This window comes from Lygodium microphyllum, chromosome 22 (genome assembly GCF_053477565.2).
Source record: "Lygodium microphyllum isolate KBCC chromosome 22, Lygodium_microphyllum_v1.1.10, whole genome shotgun sequence".
NCBI lineage: Eukaryota > Viridiplantae > Streptophyta > Polypodiopsida > Schizaeales > Lygodiaceae > Lygodium > Lygodium microphyllum.
The window spans coordinates 34,590,863-34,596,249 of record NC_141156.1 but is presented as its reverse complement, the minus strand read 5'-3'; the positions used below and the strand labels follow the sequence as shown (position 1 = coordinate 34,596,249).

At 34.2% G+C, this 5,387-nt stretch overlaps 1 pseudogene; it reads right to left on the bottom strand.

Moving 5' to 3' along the window:
* Nucleotides 1-310: 310 nt before the first annotated feature.
* On the bottom strand, nt 311-1,259 carry LOC148017017 (threonine synthase 2, chloroplastic-like; annotated as a pseudogene).
* Nucleotides 1,260-5,387: the final 4,128 nt, after the last annotated feature.

Sequence of the window (5,387 nt, the reverse complement as noted above, 5' to 3'; positions counted from 1 at the left end):
CATGCACATTATACAAGCATTTCATGATCATGCCATCTTGTTGATTGTAACTGTCTGTTCTGGTGGATCTAGCCCACACTTCAAGGCATCAATCCTTTCTGTGTGCGAGTCTAACCCTGATATGCGTGAGTTCTAGTCACAGGCGCCCAATCGGGTCATATAGGTGGAAGTGTGAACTATCTTTTCTCTAACCCACAGCGTGGGTCCACCATAACCTGTGACCACTCATCAGTGGCCAGCTCCAATGCACTTTTCTTTATATCTAATTAGTGCAAAGGAAATAAATTTAATAAATCATTATATAGACAAATTAATGAAAAAGGATACAAATTCTGTTTCTATAGAGTTGTGACATCTAGCCAAATTCTTTGCACATAAAAAACCCCTAATAGAAAGCATAGATGCTCCCAAGATTGATTCTAGGTACAATAACTAAATCGTTTTAGGAACCTCCCACTCAAAATCTCTATGATTGTAGTTTTTTGGCCTCCAAGCGAAGGCTTTATAAAGAATTAGCCAAGTATATGGGCATTGCTTCTATCACTTCTCAAATTAGATGCATGCACCTATCAAAATTGGTGTCCAGGCTCAACAAGACTACCCCATTGGCAATTCATTGCACCGGCTGGGCATTTTTTTGCTGGCAAAAACACAATAGGAGGAATGCCAATTGTAGCACAATAAGTTGAAAGTGCTACAGATGTATCAATAGTTGATGCACAATTGACATCAGGCTTATTCATTTTCCTAAACCTCCTCACTTTACTCACCAAGACCGCCATGCCAAGATTCTTAAACCTCCATGTGTGACTGATACCACACTACTTCAACCACAAGTTAGTATTTCATTGTCAAATTGCTCTACATGGAAAAATTTTCAAATTCCCTTGAAAAGCATTTACAATATCATCATTGTCCATCGCAAGAAGTACACACTCTTTCTTACTCCAAGCACCTGATCCAAAATGGCCAAGTGATTTTACTGACATAAGAATCAAACAAAGCTCTATTATTTCACATCATATTTCTTAGGGCCTCCATATCATGCTCAACATCAAGAAGCAAACCATCCTTGATTTTATAAATGACATTGTCCAACAAATACTCCTTGTTGATAGTGTCATATGGGCTAAAAGGAACTCACTTGGCAAAGAAGGTAGCATGCAGCTTCAAACAAACCATGGTAGTAGGCATTGTCATGGATGTTGTTAGTTACCTTGTTTTTCCCAGAGGCCGAAGCAGAAGAGGTGAGTCTCCATGGGTGGGCAAATCTCACAAATAGTGATCTGTAGGCCTATTGGCAATGGTGGCTTAAAGCTTTTACTTGAATACCCAATAAAAAATTACGAGCTTACAAAAGAGAGATGTAAAGTAGAGCCAATGATAGAGGAAGAGGAAACTCATGAAGACATTGACCCTGACAAAGACAAATCGTCACATAAGTGAATTAGGTTCCAAGATTGAGACTTGGACTCATAAACACAATATTGTGTGTGGACAGTGACATGGCCACTTTACTGGAAAGAAAAGAGTACTATCATTGCATTAGAAAAAGAGTGCAAGCACAATGCTTTATAGGAATTGAGTGGTGGCACTTTCTCCTGTTTGCATATGGGATTCTGGTCCTGAGCCCTCACTGCTCCTTACAAGGGACTGAAGTAGGTGTGATTGCAAATATCTCAACAAGGATTGAGTGTGCATCCAAGATGATAACGTACTCTACATACACTGTCTAGAAGGCTGGGTTTTTTTTGGTGACCCATGCATTCATTTGATTTGGAGGTCTAATTGGCAATGAATATTTGAGCCTTTAAATTACTATATTGAACCATAGCATATGCTTAGCTTATACTTATATACGGTAGTAAGATCTAGGGGACCTGGAACTTATAGCTTGATATTTTATAGCATTAATATTGATTATCTTTATGAATTTTTAAAGGATAGGCATTGGTAGTATTTGGCTGTCCATAAACATTTCCTCCAAAATTCTATATTTTCTTTGGGATTGGAAAATTCGAACATAGTCATTCCTTGGACACTTACAATTTTTTATTTCCTATTTGCATGACATGTTTGGGGCTTTTGGATAGGTGGAGGGCCATCAAATCCTAACCATGCATGAAAGGGATATTAAAAGCTAAGCCTTGTGGAGGCCTTATGTAAGATGGATAATATTTACCTTGAGTTTGTAAGATCACAACTTGAGCAAGTGGACATAATTCCCTAAAGAATAGTGGTGCTATGTTTACTAACTGAGGATCATTATACCCTTCTGTCAAATATCCAAGCCAATTTTATGATTTAACAATACCTTTCTATTAAAAAATTACATTTGCAATATAAAAACCCTTATATGAATAAAGTTATATATTTTAAAATATTTCCTTCTATAAATGTACATAAATAAGCTTACATATTTTTAAATTTCCTTTTTTTGAACTCACGCAATGCACATTTTAACACAGTAACCTACTCGAGTTCAAATGATAACTTCAAAGCATCAAGTATTTAGAAGATATTGTATGCCGACTCAATAAATTAATGAAATACATTCCATTTCTTTTTTAATTCTATGCCCATTTTCTTTTTGTAGTGAATATTTGGTTTCAAGAGAATGGAATCATGTTAGTGAGAAATGACAACTCTTTTTTAAGATGTAAGATAGGAGTGTTGAGACAATGCATTGGTTTCCTTGTTGATTTCTAAGCTCTATATAGCTTTGTACTTGTAGCTGTTTATTAGAACAACAATGAGCAATATGCCCAAATCCTCCACAATATAGATACAATCAAAGAGTACATCTTCATTGCTTCTCTTGAACTAACAATGGCTTTACTTGAGTTGAATCAATCTACATAGCCTCAACATTGGTTTCTTGTTTCCTCCTCACAACTTATAAGAGAATAACTTGAAGAAGAAGACCTTCTTTCTTTATTACAAAATGATGAAGTACCACAATATATTTCTTGATACAAGATTGATATAAGACTAGATCTCGATACAAGAGTAGATCCTTCTTAGAATCTTGTGGAACTTTTTTGCAAATTCTAGAAGTTTTTAGAAGATCCTATGTTTCTTTGTGTCCATGAATAAATAAATATTAATGATTAAATCTCAAACATAATTATTAACTATTAATTGTTATTGATTATTAACTTTAATTGTTATTAATATGTTTTATAATCAATTTATTAAGTTTAGACTTGGACTTATACAATATCATTATTTCTTACAAAAGAAATTTTTCATAAATAAAATTTCATTATTTTTTCCTTAATTCAATATGGTTTTATATGACTTATTTATTGATTTTTTTGGTTTTATAATCTGGTTTCCAAGAGTACCTTTATGGAGGCACTTACATATTTCTCATTGTGTCTTCTTTGTCTCTACGCCTAAGTGATTGTGGATCATTGATATCCAATGAAAAGAGTTTCAAAATAGAGAAGATAGCATAATGAATATTCAAGAAGTTGAAGCAAGAGTCAAAAGAACTTTCTAAGTAAAGATATGGTTTGGATTGTAAGAATATTTATTCTTAAATAGTCATGAATTTAAGTGTGGTTTAGAAATTTTCAAGGACATTGCTAGGCCCATCTATTCATAATTATGCTATTGATGCATTGAATTCACTCCTAGGGATAAATAAATTTACCAATGATAGTTTTCCTCTCTTCAAAATTTTTTAAGAAAAGGAGTTGATAATGTACATTGAGTCTATTGAGATAAAGGCCAAGCCCATTTTCATCCACACACTTACTATCCACAGAGTGATAGTAAGTGTCTACTTTGAGGATTAAAGGTGGTTGTATGAAAATGGGCTTGACCTTTTGCCCTATCAAACTCTATACATATCATCAATTTGTTAAAATATAGTTATTTAAAAATATAAAATTATCATTGTTAAAATCATTTAACCTTAAGATCATTTTCAATACATCCCCAAAATAATAATAAATGGATGAGCTTGTTACGTCTCTAATGCTTTTCAAACTACTTTTAAATTTGCGATTATTTAAGTATGGATTTCCTTGTAACCCAAGTCCATGTTTACCAAGAAGGTTCTCCTCATTCTCGCTTTAGTTTGAATCATGAAACACAAATCTAACTACTTGGGAGTATTTTGGAGTTGTCTCACAGGTGTCTCCTCTTATTCTGCAACCATAAGTATGCAAGCAACTTTGTGGTCAATGTTTCCTTGATCTTGGCACAACAAAATCAAAATGTTGGGCAATATGCACTCCATGTATTTAGGATGTTTGGATACATTCCCAGTATTTTGGAAGCTCCAACCACTTTGTCGATGACTACCTTTCACGTAGCCTCTTGCATACAAATACGAGATCTGTTCATAGTGAATGTGCAAAGCATACCCTCAATGATGAAGGATACTTATTGCACACTCCACAATCCAAGATGCACCTCCTATGTTCTCAAACCCTCTATGACCTTCTTCATGCTAGAATAGAGCATAATAAGGCATGAGAGAGCATAAGAAAAGATGGAGGCTTTGCCCTCTTGGTTTCTCACCCTCACTCTCACTCTCTTTCTCTCAACTTCCCTGTGTGTATGTGTGTGTGTGAGCAAGAAGGCAAGAACCAAAAGTGGCATACACATGAATAGCCTTTTCCATTCTTTTTCTACCTTATTATACAAAAAACTAAGGTCAGGGTTTCCCTCAATACCCTTGGACACCCTGCCCATGTTTTGGACCAAAGAATAGTCTTCTCCCCTTGCATGCACTTGAATTCATATTCCTATGCTGAGTGCTACCAATCTCGATTACTACTTCCATGGGAAGGATCTTGGTTCTCATTTACAAACAAATGATTTCTTTTCTCAAAGCATACTAATTTTCATAAATTTGAGGCTTTCATGTTCTTGTCTTTCTTCATGTCTTCACATATTCAAGCAGGTTAACAAAAGCATTGTCAACTTTTGTTCGACACTATTTTCCACATACATTATTGTCATATCAATGATAGAAACCTTATTAAAAAATATAAAATTCATGTACAGTCCAATCCATATGAATAAGAAAACATTGTGTTATCTTTTATTTTATTAAAATAGCCCATGATAGAAACATTATTAAAAAATGTAAAAGTAGTATGTAGTCAAATCCATATAAATAAACAAACATTGTGTCACCTCTTATAAAAAAGTTGAGAAATGTATTAATAAAGAACTATATGTACATAATCCAAAAAAGGGAGATGAAGCTAATTGAGTAGACTTGATTGATGTCCTTGAATGCTTTATGTAAGGATCTATAGATAGAGGCAATCCTACCTAGGCCTTTCAAAGATTAAGAACTTCAACTTTACAAGAAATAAGACTTAGGGACTCAAATCTATTCATTTTCCCAAATTTTTTTGCATTTC